We start from the raw sequence: 21,003 nt of genomic DNA, 5'->3' as shown, positions 1-21,003 counted from the left end.
CATGAAGCCTCAGCATCTTTCTCAATGCTTTAAAATTCATAAGCTAGAATACGAAGTGATATAAGGAAGTCTGTTACTTTGACATGTAGCTATCTTTACAGATTTTTAAAAAAGATTTTTATTTATTTATTTAAAGATTTTTTTAAATTTATTTGACAGAGATCTCAAATAGGTGGAGAGGCAGGCAGAGAGAGAGAGGAGGAAGAAGGCTTCCCACTGAGCAGAGAGCCTGACGCAGGGCTCGATCCCAGGACCCCGGGACCATGACCAGCTGAAGGCAGAGGACTTAACACACTGAGCCACCCAGGTGCCCCAAAAAGATTATTTAAATTTTTATTTATTTGACAGACAAAGATCTCAAGTAGGCAGAGAGACAGGCAGAGAGAGAGAGAGAGGGAGAAGCAGGCTCCCCACCGAACAGACAGCCTGATGCGGGGCTCAATCCCAGGATCCCAAGATCATGACCTGAGGCAAAGGCAGAGGCTTAACCCACTGAGCCACCCAGGCGCCCCTCAATACAGATTTTTTAAAAAAATTGTTATCTCTGTCCTTTATTACAGCATCAAAAAACAAGATTTAATAGCAGAGCTAGTACAACTATAATTTAGGTTGTGATGAACAAAAATAATAGTATCTGTGGTAAGTATGATACGATATGCAAATATCTGTACCTACCTATGGCAAAGTTACACGTTCTCCCAGTATCCCTCTAAGGGTCGTCTACGTTCATGATTTGGAAGAAATGCTAAATTTCATAAACTTAAATTCCATGAAATAGCATTTCAATAAGAAATGCTAAGTAATTCATGCAATTTAGGATGCTGTGTTTCTCCCATACAAACCCCATAGATCCCAGGACAAGAATACTTAAAAATGTTCTGAGAGATCACCTCCTCTAGACTATATTCCTCTTTTAGGAGTTTTGTATGGAAAATGTGATTTTAGTGATGACTTCTGTGGTCACCCTGCAGAATTTCAACGTTACTCTCCGACTGACAGCGTCTCATTTCCCTTTCTCACTTTTTTGTCCTCTTAAGTGTTTGTGTGTGTATATGTATATGCAGCTTCTACTAGATTTTAAGTTCTACAAGTGCAGCGTCTTATTTTTTCCTCTATTTTATTCACTATTGGATCCCTAAATCCTACAACAGTGTCTGACATATAGCAGATGCTCAGTAAACATTCTTGGAAAGCAAAAAAAAAAAAAAAAAAAAAGAAGAAGGAACAGGCCTATAAAACTAGGCTACACTATTAACAGTGAATATATGATCATCACAGAATCAGGAATTTGGAGGAATCTCTTGATACTTAAAAATAATTCCCATGTTTGGTTAGCTGTGGTGATATGGCGTGGTGCTCTAATAACTAAGATTGATGAGTTTTTTTTAACTGTTTGGTCACAGATAAAGCCACCTTGCCGGTTAGCTTGCTAGTGTGGACTGGCTGGAAAGAGACTATGGAGAGTGTGAACTCATTCCCCACTTCTAGGGAAAAAAACAACTTCTTTGGCAAGCTCACTATCAGGGAGTTAGAACATAGTCTTCAGTGACTCCTGGTGGTTGGTGAGCCAAGAAGAGAATCTGAGTCACTTGCTTCCCAGCCTGTCATCGGGCCACGTCACGATGCATCTATGAAATGACGGCAAGTCCACCTAAGAATGGCAAAGCTGACATCAAGGAACAGCTACCATCTGCCCAACTCTGACCCATCGGATCACCCCATGAACACAATATTGTTTTCTTTTTTAACCAGTGAACTTATTTTTATAGATCAAAGAACATGTATTATCATTCTCATCTTGCAGGAAGTATTACTATGCAATTTCTGTGAAAATCTCTAAGCTCCCCCATATACTTGTTTATTCCAGGCAGTTTCCAATCCAATAAAATGCTCATATACCAAATTTTAAAAAAAGCTTATACCATCAGGCTCATCTCTCTATCATTACAAAACCAGAACTGTAATAGTTACAGTTCTAAAAGGTTATCTAACTCCTTTACCAATACAAGCTGACCTAGCTGTCAGCTTGTGCAGTGATGGGAAAGAGCATATTTTAAGGTCATGGAAACCAAAGGAAATTTGCTTCTAGCTCATAGATGGCAGCAAAGAAACTATCTGATTCAATGTGATCGTGACTACTGGTTAATAAATCTACTGGGAAAGCTGGCTGAGTGGGCTATTTTTAAAAAGGGGGGGATACAGATATTAGTTTATGAATCTTATTTCAGCTTAAAATACCTATATGTATACACATTCACCAAGCTTTTGAAGGTGAGCTACAAGCCTTTCTTTAAAAATAGGTGTACAGATCAGTTCATTGTTCTTTCCTGCAAAGGACACACAAAACACAGCCTCACAATTTTAAGCCTTAGTTTCTCTGTAAGATAAGAATTAAAGATATTTGTGAGGGGCGCCTGGGTGGCTGAGGGGGTTAAAGCCTCTGCCTTCGGCTCAGGTCATGATCTCGGGGTCCTGGGATGGAGCCCCAAATCGGGCTCTCTGCTCAGCAGGGAGCCTGCTTCCCCTTCTTTCTCTGCCTGCCTCTCTGCCTACTTGTGATCTCTGTCTGTCAAATAAATAAATAAATCTTAAAAAAAAAAGAATTAAAGATATTTGTGAAGGAATGTAAAATCCTTCCAGATTTTTATGTTTTTTCCTAAACTTTTACAAACACTACCCACACTAAAATACGATAGCGATCTTTTACAGTAAGTCATTCTAAAGTGTTTAAGTTAGTTTTAGAAACATATATTCTTTTTCTTTTTGAACTCACACTCATTCTATTTACATATTATTAAAATTGTATAATTACAAGTATTAATAAACTAAGCATAAACTTGTTTGAGAACAAATACAACTGGTACTTGCAAAGCACATTATCCTACTGGCGGGAACAGAGATGAGTGGACATAGCAGAGGGTTGCTGCTAGATTATACAAGCAAGGGAGTTGAATTTCACCGGCAAGTCAGTTAAGAGGAAGGTTAGGAAAATTTTTACTGTAGTCCTCTTTTTATAACCTATACCTTCTCTTCCTAAGAGCCATTCTTAAAGAAAGGTCCATGGACCCCCAGCATCTCTGAGACTCTTTGAAGGATCCTCAAATAAAAATTATTTTCCCTATATAAAGATGTTATATGTTGACATTTCCACTGATGATGCCAAAGCACTAATAGGTTAAAAATGCTGGCACCTTGGGGCGCCTGGGTGGCTCAGTGGGTTAAAGCCTCTGCCTTCGGCTCAGATCATGATCCCAGGGTCCTGGAATCGAGCCCCGCATCGGGCTCTCTGCTCAGAAGAGAGCCTGCTCCCCCCTCTCTCTGCCTGCCTCTCTGCCTGCTTGTGATCTCGGTCTGTCAAATAAATGAATAAAATCTTAAAAAAAAAATATGCTGGTACCTTTAGCAAGATTCCAGGCAGGGACACCAAACTCTAGCCATCCTTGTGTGATTCTACATGCAGTCATGCACTCTAAGTTACAAAAAAAAAAAAAAAAAAAAAAAGCCAGTTTCACTTAAGGATATCCTTGGAAAAGTGGTAAAATGAGAATTTTACAAAATCTCAACACTTTGAGTAGATCTCTCTTCCATATTCTATGTGATGAAATGGGAAGTATTATTTAAAAAAACGCTGTGGATGTCAAAAAGTGCAGGAACTGTCACGATGAAAAGAAATTGTGCATCAAGAGCTGAGCTAGCTCCTTTTTTTTCATGAAACATCATTTTTATGTGTGAGGATGAGGACCTGACAAATTCTAGTTACTTAGACTTAGGTATTTAAGTGGAAGTTTTCTTGAAAATGTACAAGAAAGCCTGTGAGTTTAAAGAAAACTGAAAGCCTTTGCTGCCTATGACAAAATTTGAGCTTTTTCAAGAGAAAATAAAAATTTTAGAAAACTTGTATCTGCTGCCATGTTCTTAAGAGTTTACTAATACTTACAAATTTTTCTGATGAGGTCAGTGATAACAAATGTGATTTATTTTTATATTATATTACTAAACATGTCAACACTTAGAAGACTGGAATAACTCAGCAAACAAACATTCAAAATAAAAAAGGCATGATATTATCAAACCATACATAAAAAAATCCACTGTAGGGGCACCTGGGTGGCTCAGTGGGTTAAAGCCTCTGCCTTTGGCTCAGGTCATGATCCCAGGGTCCTGAGATCGAGCCCCTCATCGGGCTCTCTGCTCCACAGGGAGCCTGCTTCCTCCTCTCTCTCTGCCTGCCTCCCCTGCCTACTTGTGATCTCTGTCTGTCAAATAAATAAATAAAATCTTTAAAAAAAAAATCCACTGTAAGTGCAAAATATACCAATGGATTTTTCTACCAATTAAAAGATAACATGGTTTCAGATTCCACACTGAAACTAACTTTTCTGACCCAGAGTCCATTTAAAATTAACTTTCATGAAACTACCACTTGTCAAGTTCTAGTATAGTAACAAAGAGCATCCAAGAGCACCCTGGGTGGTTCAGTCGGGTGGGTGTCTGCCTTTGGCTCAGGTCAGGTCATGATCTCAGGGTCCTAGGATCGAGCCCCAGGTCTGGCTCCCTGCTCAGTGGACAGTCTGCTTCTCCCTCTGCCCCTCCCCTCCACTCATGCTCTCTCTCTCAAATAAATACATAAAATCTTAAAAAGAGAGTATCCATAATTATCTGAAAAGATTCTTCAAATAGTCCATCATTTACAATCACATTGTTTGTAAAAAATACAGCTGTGAAGCAGCTGTATTTTCTCCATATAAGTCAACCAAAACACCACACTGCAACAGGCTGGAGACAGCAGACATGTAAAATGTAAAACAATGACCTCCTTCACACTAAGTACTTTGTTTTAAAAAATACAGTTATTTCTTTGTAAATATGTTATTTAATGTTACTATGAAATGGACTTTTCACCCTAAAGGGAAAACAAAAAGAAATAGACTTTTCCAATGAATGCATACTTATTTTAAATATTTCTGGCTTTAATTTTTAATATGGTGAATATTGATATTTAAATATTGGTCCAGTCCAAAGCCCTCTGACGTCTTCATTCATTTTTAAGAACGTAAAAGAATTCTGACTCCAAAAAGTTCAAAAACTGTTCCTAGAATACTTTCAAAGATGAGTTAAGCGAATTTATGTGACACAGAATGATGTGAACATGAAAATGAACGATGAATTGTCCAAGTTCGGGGGAATGGTGTTGATAGGGAAGTGCACAGAGCTGATCAAGATGTGCTGCTTCCATGACTCGTGCTGACTGTCAAAGGAAGAAAAGAGGCATAAAAATCCTTCCAAAATGTAATAGCTTCATTGATTCAAATTTTTATACCAGTTTTATATGAACAGACTGCCTCCCTTATGATAAATGCCTTTTGAACTATCCATTAGGTATGGAGTACAATAGGCAATCTCAGTCTCTATTACTTAAAGGTGGACAGCTTACTTGTTTAAGAAAGCTAATAAAAATAAGTCAAATAAAAAACAAAACAAAACAAAAAAAGAAGTCAAATAATAATGTTGGCCTCTATTTTTACTTGTAGAGATTGAAGAATGATCAAATGAGTATATTTAAATTTTTTTCATATAGTTTTAATAGACAATAATTTAGAAACTAACCATCTGTGAAAAGATTAACATTTAGGATTACAAGGTTCACAGAACTCTTTATATAATCTTGTTTAACTTTTTATACATTTATTTCATTTACACAAGTACTGTAAAAGTAAATACGTGGAGTAACATAAGTTTGGTATTTAAAACCTAAGAGGGGTCAAGAAATCACGGATATTTATTTAAATGAATCAGTAGTATACAAAAAATAAACACGAGAAACAATGGGGCAACTCGTAACACCCTTTAAAATGTTATTATGGTTATTAGTCTTGTTTCCTAGTACATTTTACAGCTTAACAGTTTTACATCAGGCTTTTCCATATGTGACTATATTGTAAAGATCATTATGTGATCCATGGTATAGGCAAAGTTATCTACTTTTATGTTTAAATGAAGTTCTATTGTTTGTTTAACCTTTATAAAAAAGCGGAACTCAAAACAATCCTTTTTCTCATTTTGAGACAACATAGTTTTATAAGCCCATAACGTATTTCCTCAGTGAATTCATAAAGTAGAAGATTCATGTTAAAAAATCTGGTTTAGGGTGCCTGGGTGGCTCAGTGGGTTAAGCCTCTGCCTTCGGCTCAGGTCATGATCTCAGGGTCCTGGGATCAAGCCCCCGCATCGGGCTCTCTGCTCAGTGGGGAGCCTGTTTCCCGCCACCCGCCCCCCCGCCTGCCTCTCTGCCTACTTGTGACCTCTCTCTCTCTCTGTCAAATAAATAAATAAAATATTTTTAAAAACCTAGTTTAATCTGAAGTGTTAGATTATGACTTAACCTATGACACCAATGAACTAATTGCAAAGAAGCCAACCTCGCTATGCTGGACTTCAGTCCACATCACGGAACAAGTAAGGGAGCCAAGTTGGCTGCCTGAGCAGCTCATTGTGTCATGCCTGGGAAATCAAACAGAGGAGGTTGGGATCAGTTGTTCTGGCCCCAGCCTAAAGTGAAGAAGCCCCAGAGCTACAAAAGACTATCTGTCCTTTTTTTCCTTTTCTTTCTCTTTTTTTTAAGGACTTGTCCTTCATTTAAAATATCACTTCTTTTTCCCCCCACCTTTTAAAAAACTTATTCAAAATGGATCATAGACTTTAATGTAAAATGCAAAACTATGAAACTTTTAGAAGACAACATACAAGAAAATCTATGCAATTTTGAATTCGGCAATGAGTTATTTCTTTCTGTTTTTTTGTTTGTATGTTTTCATATTCCCCCTTTTTCAGCTGTAATGAGTTGTAATATACAAATAAAATTTGTGTATATCTGAGGTATAAAAAAATCTAATTTATTTATTTACAATAGATATTTACATCAATATAAATGTAAGAGAAAAATGAAAGAAGGCTAGAGCAGTAGCAACCCCCTTTTGTCAGCTTCACTGCAGCTGTGTCTATGTAAATATGCCACACCTCTGCTTATGGGGTGCACTTGGTCACACCACCCAAATATGCCAAAATAAGGTCACTTCTATCTTAAAATGTAAATTAGTCTATTCATTCTAAAAGTGTCCGGAAGACAGTAATCTGATAGAAAGTCATTCCATTTTCCGCCAAATGTCTTTGTGTGTTTGCAAACAACTTCCATGAGTTAGGAGAGCCCTGTATGATCACTGTTTCTAAAAACATGACTAATGGAGGTTGTGATTCATCTTTTTTCCCTCTTTAAGTTAAACGTGAAAACTAACCATGAATGTTAAATGTCAGTAATACAGTAAATTTTTTAAGTTATTCCCGTAAACCTTAGCCAAAGGATGTGGATTACTAAGCTGTGGGGCCTCACCTGTGAAGCACACTGGGGCCTTCACAGTGATTTGCCAAGAAGAGCCAAGTGAGCCTGGAATTTAGAGAGACTGGATGTGGGGACCTCTGAGTGGGTGGCCAGGTATCCAAGGGGTAGATTCAGCTGAATTCTGGCCTGGCTTGGTGTCCATATTCCAAGTGTTTGATCAGGTGGCTAAGGGTGGCATTTGCATCATCAAGCAAAATTCACTATTTATAGCTAGGAGGAAAGAGAGAAATTATACTTCATATTAAGTAAGCACATAGTATGTGCCAAGCCCTTTATATACTTTATTTCATCTGATCTTCAAAACTCATATTAGGTTATTACATGCCCATTTTACAAATTGTAAAACTGGCATTTAGATAGGAAAATTCCATGTGTAAGATCAGAAAGTTAAGTTAAATGGTGAAGCCAAGAATGGAACCCAAGGCTATCTGAATCTAGAATTGTTTTTTACTTCTTCCTGGTGAGGGAAAGCACAGTGCTTTCAAAGAAAGTCACCAAGTTTACAATAGGAACCCAGCCAGAAGAAAGTGCTAGAGTTAGCAGACCTACCAAGAGCCAGGCAGAAATGCAATCCAGGGTTCCAAGCTCTGCCATGTACATGATACCAAGGGAGATACAAGGCAAGAAATGTGAGAAAAGAGGAAGATATTAGAAGAGATACCATGACTCCGTGTTCATATGGTTGCTCAAGACGCACTCAAAGAACATGAGATACCAATCATATGGAATGCCTGGAACAACTCTTCCTCTCCCCACAGATGTCTGCTCAACCTGGGGCTCCTATTGCACTACTCCAAGTATAGCTGGTACAGGGGCTAGTGGGCCTGACACTGGACACTCAAAACCATCAGCTCCTTAAGCTGGACAGGGCTACAATAAACAGAAATGGACAATGACCTTTTTTCCCCCAACATCTACTTTATTCCCTACTTGAAAAATAGTGCTGGAAGGATAACAGTATGACAGACTGGAAATTGACTGTATTAAGAAATCGGGGCACTTGACTGGCACAGTTGGTTGAGCATCTGACTCTTGGTTTTGGCTCAGGTCATGATCTCAGGGTCATGAGATCGAGCCCCATGTCAGGCTCTGCACTCAGAGTCTGCTTAAGACCTTTTCCCGCTCTCCCCCTATTTCCCATCCTCTGCCTTGTTCTCTCTCCAAAATAAATCTTTAAAAGAAAAAAAATCTTCAGGAAAAATAACTTATCAGCCCTAAAATGTAAAAACACATTCTCTCACTATCCATATTTCTATATTCATTAAATTACTAGATTCAGTATAACAGAACACTACACTAATTTCATTTGAAAGTTTAGAATTCAATATCCCAAGTATTAAATTCTAAAATGCAAAAATTTAGGTCAGGTTGGCTCCACTCAAGCAGAATACTGAGGAATCAATTATGCAAAGGCAGAAACCAAAGAGAATATTCTTTTTTACTTAAAAAAGTACTCTAAATAATGTGTAGAGAAAATGAATTAATTTAAATGTCAAAATATACCAAGCTAGGGGAGTCAAGATGGCGGAGAAGTAGCAGCTGAGACTACTTCAGGTTGCGGGAGATCAGCTAGATAGCTTATCTAAAGATTGCAAACACCTACAAATCCAACGGGAGATCGAAGAGAAGAAGAACAGCAATTCTAGAAACAGAAAATCAACCACTTTCTGAAAGGTAGGACTGGCGGAGAAGTGAATCCAAAGGGACGGGAAGATAGACCGCGGGGGGAAGGGCTGGCTCCCGGCAAGCGGCGGAGCCACGGAGCACAAAATCAGGACTTTTAAAAGTCTGTTCCGCTGAGGGACATCGCTCCAGAGGCTAAACCGGGGTGAAGCGCACGCGGGGTCAGCGTGGCCTCAGGTCCCGCAGGGTCACAGAAGGATCAGGGGTGTCCGAGTGTCGCAGAGCTTGCAGGTATTAGACCGGGGAAGCCGGCTACAGAGACGGAGCCGAGGAGTGAGCTCACAGCTCGGGCTTACCTTGAACCGGTCGCAGGCTCGGTCAGCTCGGAGCGCGGACGGAGGCCAGGGTGACGGGAGTAAATGGGCGCTGTTCTCTGAGGGCGCACTGAGGAGTGGGGCCCCGGGCTCTCGGCTCCTCCGGGCCGGAGACTGGGTGGCCGCCATCTTCATTCCCGTCCTCCGGACTCTACGGAAAGCGCTCAGGGAACAAAAGCTCCCGAAAGCGAACCCGAGCGGATTACTCAGCCCGGCCCCTAGTAAGGGCGGTGCAACTCCGCCTGGGGCAAAGACGCTTGAGAATCACTACAACAGGCCCCTCCCCCAGAAGATCAACAAGAAACCCAGCCGGGACCAAGTTCACCTACCAAGGAGTGCAGTTTCAATACCAAGGAGAGCAGCGGAATTCCAGAGGAGGAGAAAGCAAAGCACGGAACTCGTGGCTTTCTCCCCATGATTCTTTAGTCTTGCAGTTAATTTAATTTTTTTTTCTTTTTCAATTTTTTTTCTCTTCTTCTCCTAAATTTTTTTAACTTTTACCCTTTTCTTTTTAACATTTTTTAACTAGTTTATCTAATATATATATTTTTTTTCTGTTTTATATTTTTTCATTATTGGTTTTCTTTTTTTATTTGTTTGTCTTTTTTTTTTTTTCTTTCTTTCTGAACCTCTTTATATCCCCTTTCCCCCCCACCCTCACGATTTGGGATCTCTTCTGATTTGGCTAAAGCATATTTTCCTGGGGTTGTTGCCACCCTTTTAGTATTTTACTTGTTCCTTCATATACTCTTATCTGGACAAAATGACAAGGCGGAAAAATTCACCACAAAAAAAAAGAACAAGAGGCAGTACCAAATGCTAGGGACCTAATCAATACAGACATTGGTAATATGTCAGATCTAGAGTTCAGAATGACGATTCTCAAGGTTCTAGCTGGGCTCGAAAAAGGCATGGAAGATATTAGAGAAACCCTCTCGGGAGATATAAAAGCCCTTTCTGGAGAAATAAAAGAACTAAAATCTAATCAAGTTGAAATAAAAAAAGCTATTAATGAGGTGCAATCAAAAATGGAGGCTCTCACTGCTAGGATAAATGAGGCAGAAGAAAGAATTAGTGATATAGAAGACCAAATGACAGAGAATAAAGAAGCTGAGCAAAAGAGGGACAAACAGCTACTGGACCACGAGGGCAGAATTCGAGAGATAAGTGACACCATAAGACGAAACAACATTAGAATAATTGGGATTCCAGAAGAAGAAGAAAGAGAGAGGGGAGCAGAAGGTATATTGGAGAGAATTATTGGAGAGAATTTCCCCAATATGGCAAAGGGAACAAGCATCAAAATCCAGGAGGTTCAGAGAACCCCCCCTCAAAATCAATAAGAATAGGTCCACATCCCGTCACCTAATAGTAAAATTTACAAGTCTTAGTGACAAAGAGAAAATCCTGAAAGCAACCCGGGAAAAGAAGTCTGTAACATATAATGGTAAAAATATTAGATTGACAGCAGACTTATCCACAGAGACCTGGCAGGCCAGAAAGAGCTGGCATGATATATTCAGAGTACTAAACGAGAAGAACATGCAGCCAAGAATACTATATCCAGCTAGGCTATCATTGAAAATAGAAGGAGAGATTAAAAGCTTCTAGGACAAACAAAAACTGAAAGAATTTGCAAACACCAAACCAGCTCTACAGGAAATATTGAAAGGGGTCCTCTAAGCAAAGAGAGACCCTAAAACTAGTAGATCAGAAAGGAACAGAAACAATATACAATAACAGTCACCTTACAGGCAATACAATGGCACTAAATTCATATCTCTCAATAGTTACCCTGAATGTTAATGGGCTAAATGCCCCAATCAAAAGACACAGGGTATCAGAATGGATAAAAAAACAAAACCCATCTACATGTTGCCTACAAGAAACCCATTTTAAACCCGAAGACACCTTCAGATTTAAAGTGAGGGGGTGGAAAAGAATTTACCATGCTATGGACATCAGAAGAAAGCAGGAGTGGCAATCCTTATATCAGATCAATTAGATTTTAAGCCAAAGACTATAATAAGAGATGAGGAAGGACACTATATCATACTCAAAGGATCTGTCCAACAAGAAGATCTAACAATTGTAAATATCTATGCTCCTAACGTGGGAGCAGCCAACTATATAAACCAATTAATAACAAAGTCAAAGAAACACATCAACAATAATACAATAATAGTAGGGGACTTTAACACTCCCCTCACTGAAATGGACAGATCATCCAAGCAAAAGATCAACAAGGAAATAAAGGCCTTAAATGACACACTGGACCAGATGGATATCACAGATATATTCAGAACATTTCATCCCAAAGCAAGAGAATACACATTCTTCTCTAGTGCTCATGGAACATTCTCCAGAATAGATCACATCCTCGGTCCTAAATCAGGTCTCAACCGGTATCAAAAGATTGGGATCATTCCCTGCATATTTTCAGACCACAATGCTCTGAAGCTAGAACTCAATCACAAGAGGAAATTTGGAAAGAACCCAAATACATGGAGACTAAACAGCATCCTTCTAAAGAATGAATGGGTCAACCAGGAAATTAAAGAATTGAAAAAATTCATGGAAACAAATGATAATGAAAATACAACAGTTCAAAATCTGTGGGACACAACAAAGGCAGTCCTGAGAGGAAAATATATAGCGGTACAAGCCTTTCTCAAGAAACAAGAAAGGTCTCAGGTACACAACCTAACCCTACACCTAAAGGAGCTGGAGAAACAACAGGAAGGAAACCCTAAACCCAGCAGGAGAAGAGAAATCATAAAGATCAGAGCAGAAATCAATGAAATAGAAACCAAAAAAACAATAGAACAAATCAACGAAACTAGGAGCTGGTTCTTTGAAAGAATTAATAAGATTGATAAACCCCTGGCCAGACTTACCAAAAAGAAAAGAGAAAGGACCCAAATAAATAAAATCATGAATGAAAGAGGAGAGATCACAATTAAGACCAAAGAAATACAGACAATCATAAGAACATATTATGAGCAACTCTATGCCAACAAATTTGACAATCTGGAAGAAATGGATGCATTCCTAGAGACATATAAACTACCACAACTGAACCAGGAAGAAACAGAAAGCCTGAACAGACCCATAACCAGTAAGGAGATTGAAACAGTCATCAAAAATCTCCAAACAAACAAAAGCCCAGGGCCAGACGGCTTCCCGGGGGAATTCTACCAAACATTTAAGGAAGAACTAATTCCTATTCTCCTGAAACTGTTCCAAAAAATAGAAATGGAAGGAAAACTTCCAAACTCATTTTATGAGGCCAGCATCACCTTGATCCCAAAACCAGACAAGGATCCCATCAAAAAAGAGAACTACAGACCAATATCCTTGATGAACACAGATGCAAAAATTCTCACCAAAATACTAGCCAATAGGATTCAACAGTACATTAAAAGGATTATTCACCATGACCAAGTGGGATTTATTCCAGGGCTGCAAGGTTGGTTCAACATCTGCAAATCAATCAATGTGATACAACACATTAATAAAAGAAAGAACAAGAACCATATGATACTCTCCATAGATGCTGAAAAAGCATTTGACAAAGTACAGCATCCCTTCCTGATCAAAACTCTTCAAAGTGTAGGGATAGAGGGCACATACCTCAATATTATCAAAGCCATCTATGAAAAACCCATCGCAAATATCATTCTCAATGGAAAAAAACTGAAAGCTTTTCCTCTAAGGTCAGGAACACAGCAGGGATGTCCGTTATCACCACTGCTATTCAACATAGTACTAGAAGTCCTAGCCTCAGCAATCAGACAACAAAATGAAATTAAAGGCATCCAAATCGGCAAAGAAGAAGTCAAACTATCACTCTTCGCAGATGATATGATACTATATGTGGAAAACCCAAAAGACTCCACTCCAAAACTGCTAGAACTTGTACAGGAATTCAGTAAAGTGTCAGGATATAAAATCAATGCACAGAAATCAGTTGCATTTCTCTACACCAACAACAAGACAGAAGAAAGAGAAATTAAGGAGTCAATCCCATTTACAATTGCACCCAAAACTATAAGATACCTAGGAATAAACCTAACCAGAGAGACTAAGAATCTATACACAGAAAACTATAAAGTACTCATGAAAGAAATTGAGGAAGACACAAAGAAATGGAAAAATGTTCCATGCTCCTGGATTGGAAGAATAAATATTGTGAAAATGTCTATGCTACCTAAAGCAATCTACACATTTAATGCAATTCCTATCAAAGTACCATCCATAAATCCTAAAATTTATATGGAACCAGAAAAGACCGCGAATAGCCAAAGGAATACTGAGAAAGAAAGCCAAAGTTGGTGGCATCACAATTCCGGACTTCAAGCTCTACTACAAAGCTGTCATCATCAAGACAGCATGGTACTGGCACAAAAACAGACACATAGATCAATGGAACAGAATAGAGAGCCCAGAAATAGACCCTCAATTCTATGGTCAACTAATCTTCGACAAAGCAGGAAAGAATGTCCAATGGAAAAAAGACAGCCTCTTCAATAAATGGTGTTGGGAAAATTGGACAGCCACATGCAGAAAAATGAAATTGGACCATTTCCTTACACCACACACGAAAATAGACTCAAAATGGATGAAGGACCTCAATGTGAGAAAGGAATCCATCAAAATCCTTGAGGAGAACACAGGCAGCAACCTCTTCGACCTCAGCCGCAGCAACATCTTCCTAGGAACATCGTCAAAGGCAAGGGAAGCAAGGGCAAAAATGAACTATTGGGATTTTATCAAGATCAAAAGCTTTTGCACAGCAAAGGAAACAGTTCACAAAACCAAAAGACAAGTGACAGAATGGGAGAAGATATTTGCAAACGACATATCAGATAAAGGGCTAGTGTCCAGAATCTATAAAGAACTTAGCAAACTCAACACCCAAAGAAAAAATAATCCAATCAAGAAATGGGCAGAAGACATGAACAGGCATTTCTGCAAAGAAGACATCCAGATGGCCAACAGACACATGAAAAAGTGCTCCATATCACTCGGCATCAGGGAAATACAAATCAAAACCACAACGAGATACCACCTCACACCAGTCAGAATGGCTAAAATTAACAAGTCCGGAAATGACAGATGCTGGCGAGGATGCGGAGAAAGGGGAACACTCCTACACTGTTGGTGGGAATGCAAGCTGGTGCAACCACTCTGGAAAACAGCATGGAGGTTCCTCAAAATGTTGAAAATAGTACTACCCTATGACCCAGCAATTGCACTACTGGGTATTTACCCTAAAGATACAAACGTAGTGATCCGAAGGGGCACGTGCACCCGAATGTTTATAGCAGCAATGTCTACAATAGCCAAACTATGGAAAGAACCTAGATGTCCATCAACAGACGAATGGATAAAGAAGATGTGGTATATATACACAATGGAATACTATGCAGCCATCAAAAGAAATGAAATCTTGCCATTGGCGACGACGTGGATGGAACTAGAGGGTATCATGCTTAGCGAAATAAGTCAATTGGAGAAAGACAACTATCATATGATCTCCCTGATATGAGGGAGAGGAGATGCAACATGGGGGTTAAGGGGATAGGAGAAGAGTAAATGAAGCAAGATGGGATTGGGAGGGAGATAAACCATAAGTGACTCTTAATCTCACAAAACAAACTGAGGGTTGCTGGGGGGAGGGGGATTGGGAGAGGGGGGGTGGGGTTATTATGACATTGGGGAGGGTATGTGCTATGGTGAGTGCGGTGAAGTATGTAAACCTGGCGAATCACAGACCTGTATCCCTGGGGAAAAAATATATGTTTATAAAAAATAAAATATATACCAAGCTAATGTGAATAAAATGTAGTGGTGTTAAATGGGAAAAGGCATTGCTATGTCATTATTCTAATGTTTAATTAACTGACACAAAGTCTTAATCAAATATCCAAGTATGCCATCCAAGCACAATATATTTAAATAGAATCAAACAGCATTTATAATTGTAATCCCTTTTAACTGACCAGTGGGCTAGTGTCCAGCCTGGGCTAGTATCCAGCCTGAAAAGATAAGAGGGAGAAACATGATAGGCAAGATGATTCAAATTTGATAACAAGACCTCTATTGTCACTGGAGTGGCAGAGCTCAAAGGACTGGGGTTAGTCCTTACCTATCAAATTCCAATGAAAAATTATCAAAGAGCTCATTATAACGGAGACATCCTGAAACCTACAAAGAAAAGGAGGGAATAACACAGATTTGCCTATATGGTTCACAAAGCTTAATCAAATGATTTTTTTTTTTGCCCATTTAAAAAAGTACCTTGGTATTTTATAAGTTTAACATACTTTACATTTATATGTATACAGTGTAAAATATGTTTCAAAGAGTTTAGTGGGTCACCTTATTGCTGTCATTGCTTTACTCAATGACTATGCAACTATCCAGTGACAATGTAAGAAACAATGCCTGGGGGAAAAAAAGAAGAAGAAACAATGCCTGGAAATAGTCAATTTGACTGTAAGAAAATAACCATGGAAGAATAGCCAGGAAGAAAAATTAACCAGGAAGAATAGTCAATTACAAAGAACAATGATGGAGGGTGATTAATTCTGTTAGAGAAGAAAATGAACTATAAAACGTCACCAATAAAAACTGAGTGGATGGACATATAAAGAGACAGACACACTAATGAAGCCAAACAGAAAAAGGTGCAAAACATATAGAAATTCTGTAACATCAAAAATAAATAGGAGAAAGAAGTAATTTCAAAGAAGTTATACTGGAACAACTGGATAGGCATTTGAAAAAAGATAAAGTTGAATCTAAAACTCTCAGAGTAAAACAAAATAATCTGTAAATAATTTAGGCATCTCAATGTAAAATATGAACTCATACTACTATTAGAAGAAAACTTGACTTCCTTTGTGACCTGGAGAAGCGAAAGCCTTTCCAGCTATGATTTAAAAAGAGAAAGTAATAGAAAATTAAAACGAGATATAAAAGTTTAAAAACAACTTTTGCATAGGAGAAAAAAAAAAAACCACAAGCAAAATCAAACACAAAGAACAAACTGGTAAAAAATATTTGCATCATATATCTTGAATATAGTTACACTTACCCAAACATACAAAAAGGTCTTAAAATTTAAGAAGAAGATCAAAATCTCATTAGAAAAATGAAAAAAAAGACAAAGAAGACAGATGACAAAAAAGAAAGGTAAATATCTCCTCTCCCAAGTTCTCATCTCCACTTATTGTAAAAGAAATGTAAATTAAATAAAAAACAAGGTAACATCCATATTAGTGAAAACATCAAAATATGACAAACACTCCAGTAAAGCTGTAGAGAAAACAGGTACCCTCTTAAAATGCTGTTAGGGGTTCAAATCGTACAATTCCTATAGGGTAGAGTTTGGAAATAATTTAACACAATTATGTAAACATTTTATCTTTTGCCCTGGTTATATCACTTACAGAAATTCACCTCAAAGATACACCTCTATGAATATGAAAGCACATATGCATAAGGTTGGTTATCATGGAATTATGTGTAATATCTGTAATATGATTCTGATATGGCACATCGTGAACTATGTAAATGTTTCAAACATTTAAAATTAAATATGTCAGAAATAAATACTAAAATGTTCAAAATAAAATAAACAAATAGGGCAAATGCTCCCAAAAAAGAACAAGATAAATCTCTAGAAAGCAATCTTAATGAAATGAAAATGATTACCTGATAGAGAGTTTAAAATAACCATCATAAAGATGCTTGCCGGAGTCAGGAGAGCAATGTATGGGAAAAGCAAGCATTTCAACAAAAAGGGAGAAAATATTAAAAAGTACCAAAAGGAAATCAGAGCTAAAGAATATAACAATACAACTGGAGGGCACCTGGGTGGCTCAGTGGGTTAAAGCCTCTGCCTTCGGCTCAGGTCATGATCCCAGGGTCCTGGGATGGAGCCCCACATGCCTCTCTGCCTACTTGTGATCTCTGTCAAATAAATAAATAAAATCTTAAAACAAAACAAAACAAAACAATACAACTGGAAAATTAAAGAGAGATCCATCAGCAAACTAGATCAAGCGAAAGAATGACCAGGGCAGTGGAATTCATCCTATCAGAGGAACCAAAAGAAAAAAGGATTAAAAAATAGTAAAGATAGCTTAAGGGACTTACAGGACACTATCAAGAGTACCTATATAAACATTTTATCTGTCTTAGATAGAAAAGAGGGAGAAATGGCCAGAAGTTTATTCAAAGAAATTATGACTAAAGTGGAAAGAAATAAACAGACATCCAGATTGAGGTATCACAAAGAGTAACAAAAAGATGAATCTAAAGAGACTCACAAGATACATTTACATTGTCCAAAACTAAAGATAAAGAATATCAAAAGTAGCAAAAACAAAAGCAACTTGTTAACATACAAAGGAACCCTCATAAGACTATAAGCAGATTTCTCCACAGAAACCTCTCAGGCCAGAAGGGAGCAAGAAGATATATTCAAAGTGTTGTAATAAAAAAACTTCCAATCAAGAATATGCTAGCCAGCAAAGTTGTCCTTCAGAAATGAGGGAGCAATAAAGTTTTCCAGACAAACAAAAGCTGGAGTTTGTCACCCTTAACCAGCCTTACAGGAAGTGTTAAAAGAACTTCTTCAATCTGAAATGAAAGGATGATAAGTAGTAACATGTATAAAATTCACAGCTAAAAATAAATATATATTTAAATTCAGAATACTCTAATATCATAATCATGGTAAGTAAATCACTTATAACTTTAGTATAAATTTTAAAAGAAGACTATTAAAAATAACTACAATAATTTGTTAATGGATACACAATATTAAAAAATATAAATTCTGACACTGAAAACAAAATGTGGTGGAGAGCAGTTTAAAAGTATAGAGTTTTTATATGTGTTGCAGGTAAAGTCATCAACTTAAAACAGTCGGTTAAAACTCTAAGATGTAAGCCTTACGTTGACTACAAAGCAGAAAACCTATAGCAGATAACCAAAGGAGAAAGGAATCATCAGAAAATCACTGAATCAGAAAGTAAGAGAGCAAGAGAGGAAGAAAGTAACAAAAGATCTAAAAAACAGCCAGGAAACACTTAACAACTAAATCCGTATCTATCAATACATTCTTTAAATTATAAATGGATTAAATTCTCCAGCCAAAAAACACAGAGAAGCTAAATGGATTTAAAAAAAAAAAAAGACCCATCTATATGCTGCCTACAAGAGACTCACTTCAGCTTTAAGGACGTATAGACTGAGAGTGAAGTTATGGGAAAAGACATTCCATGCAAATGAAAAGCAAAAGAGAGCAGGAGTAGCTACACTTAGATCACACAAAATAAACTTTAGGCCAAATGGTAACAAGAGACAAAGAAGGTTATTACATAATGATAATATTTGTAAATATTTATGCACCCAACATAGGAACACCTAAATATATAAAGCAAATATAAACAGTTCTGAAGGAACAACTAGAGCAATACATTAACAGGAAATTTCAATACCCCACTTACAACAATGAATAGATCATCCAGACAAAAAAATCAATAAGGAAAATTGTACTTACACTACACAATAGACCAAAAAGCCAAAACCAAAAATAAAAGCAAAACAACAATTAGACTATAAAGATATACATAAAGACATATATACATAGACCACATATTCATATAGAAAACATCTCTTCCAAAAGTAGCAGAACACACACTCTTCTCAAGCCCATGTGGACCATTCTCAAGCATAGATCATATGTTAGGTACAAAACAACTCAATAAATTTTTTAACTTTTTTTTTTAAATTTTATTTAGTTATTTGACAGAAAGAGAGAAAGCACAAGCTGGCAGAGTAGGAGGCAGAGGGAAAGGGAGAAGCAGGCTCCCCGCTGAGCAAGGAGCCTGACATGTGGCTCAATCCCAGGACCCTGGGATCATGACCTGAGCCGAAGGCAGTTGCCTAACCAACTGAACCACCCAGGCGCCCCACAACTCAATAAATTTAAAAAAATTAAAATTGTAGTAAGCATATTTTCTAACCACAATGGTATGAAAATAGTAATCAGTTATATGAAAATTCACAAATATGTGAACATTAAACAACATGCTCCTAAGTAACCAGTGGGTCAAAGATGAAAAGGGAAATCAAAAAAATCTTGTGACAAATGAAAATGGAAACACAGCATACCAAAACAAATTAGATGCAGCAAAAATTGTTCTAAGAGGGAATTTCATAATGATAAAAGCCTACACTAAGAAAAAAGAAAGGTCCCAAGTAAACAAGCTAAATTTACATCTCAAGGAACTAGAAAAGAAAAAATTAAGCCCAAAGTTAGCAGAAGAGAGGAAATAATGAAAATTAGGCAGGAATAAATAGAACTGACTAAAAAGACAATAGAAAAGATCAATGAAACTAAGAGCTGGTCTTTTGAAAAAATAAACCGATAAATGTGATATACTCACATTAATAAAATGAAGAATAAAAATCATATGATCACCTCAACAGATGCAGAAAAAGCATTTGAGAAAGTTAAATATCCTTTCATCATAAAAAATAAGCAAGCTGGGTATAAAAGGAACATACCTCAACAAGTAAGAGCCATATATGACAACCCACAGCTAACATCATACTTAGCAGCAAGAAGTTTTTCCTCTAAGATCAGGTACAAAAGAAGGATGCTGACTATCACCATTTTTATTCAGCATGGTACTAAAAGTACTAGCCAGAGCAATTAAGCAAAAAAGAAAAAAGAAAGTATCCAAATCAGAAAGGAGGAAGTAAAACTGCCTCTATTTAAAGATAACATGAGGGGTGTCTGGGTGACTCAGTGGGTTAAGCCTCTGCTTTCCGCTCAGGTCATGCTCTCCAGGTCCTGGGATCAGCCCCTTGTTGGGTTCTCTGCTCAGTGGGGAGCCTGCTTCCCCGCCTCTCTCTGCCAGCCTCTCTGCCTACTTGTGATCTCTCTCTCTGTCAAATAAATAAATAAAATCTTTTAAAAAAAACATGATATTATAAATAGAATACCCTAAAGACTCCACTAAAAAAACAAAACAAAAAACAAAAAACTATTAGAACTAATAAATGAATTTAGTAAAGCTGCAGGATACAAAGTCAATGTATAAAAATTAATTGTGTTTCTATATACTAACAAAGAGCTATGAGAAAGAGAAATTAAGAAAAAATCCCATTTATAATAGCATAAATTATTTATGAATAAATTTAATCAAGGGAGTAAGTAATCTTGACACTAAAAATTATAAAACATTGAAGAAAGAAATTGAAGACCATTCAAATAAATGGGGAGATATCCTATGCTCATGAATTGAAAGAATTTTTTTTTTTTTGAAGTTAGAAACCAAACCCTGCTTTATAAGCCTGAGTGGCCATCAGTGGTTTCTCTGTGGAGATACGTTACTAGCCAATGAACCTTCCTCACTTTCTCCCCATTCCCACAACCCCTCCAGCCCTCCAGATTCCCATCTCTGCAATTCAACCACTTCAAAAATATTTTGAGGAAGAGGATGAGACTCAGGATGGCTGGCCAGTTCCCATGAGGTAGCTAACACCAGTGCTCCTGGGCAGGGGCTAAAGGAGTGAGGCCAGTCA

General features: G+C 37.5%; 1 protein-coding gene across 3 annotated transcripts in view; it reads right to left on the bottom strand.

The window, feature by feature from the left end:
* The window catches only part of DSE (dermatan sulfate epimerase), a 90,323-nt gene that overhangs the window by 14,632 nt on the left and 54,688 nt on the right, over positions 1-21,003 (bottom strand). Inside the window, exon 1 of one of the 3 annotated variants that reach the window (XM_032846418.1) lies at positions 7,946-8,212. The exons of the other annotated variants lie outside the window; for them this stretch is intronic. The gene's annotated coding sequence lies outside the window, so the exon portion shown is untranslated. Of the gene's footprint in view, positions 1-7,945; positions 8,213-21,003 lie in introns of those variants that run through there. 3 annotated transcript variants of the gene reach the window in all.

The sequence above is a fragment of the Lontra canadensis genome, unplaced genomic scaffold, assembly GCF_010015895.1.
Source record: "Lontra canadensis isolate GAN:19392208 unplaced genomic scaffold, GSC_riverotter_1.0 scaffold175, whole genome shotgun sequence".
Lineage (NCBI taxonomy): Eukaryota > Metazoa > Chordata > Mammalia > Carnivora > Mustelidae > Lontra > Lontra canadensis.
Note: the sequence above shows the minus strand (reverse complement) of the source record. Positions and strands in the feature narration are given on the sequence as shown.